Below are 232 nucleotides of genomic sequence, written 5' to 3' on the forward strand. Positions count from 1 at the left end.
AATTTAGAGGTCAGGTCCCCAGCTTCATCAGAGCCTGCCCACACGTCCCCATTCAAGTGAAAAATGAAAATAAAATTACATGTACTGCATCTTTGTAACTATTCAGTGGAAAACTATACCTAGAAAATGAGCAATGAGCAATGATGGTGTGTGGGAGGGTAGAGCTAGGGGTATACCTGTTGTTTCCTCTTTCTGGGTATATATAGTATCCTTAATTTATTACTTTTATGTA

Source organism: Myotis davidii, unplaced genomic scaffold (assembly GCF_000327345.1).
Source record: "Myotis davidii unplaced genomic scaffold, ASM32734v1 scaffold370, whole genome shotgun sequence".
In the NCBI taxonomy this organism is placed as follows: domain Eukaryota; kingdom Metazoa; phylum Chordata; class Mammalia; order Chiroptera; family Vespertilionidae; genus Myotis; species Myotis davidii.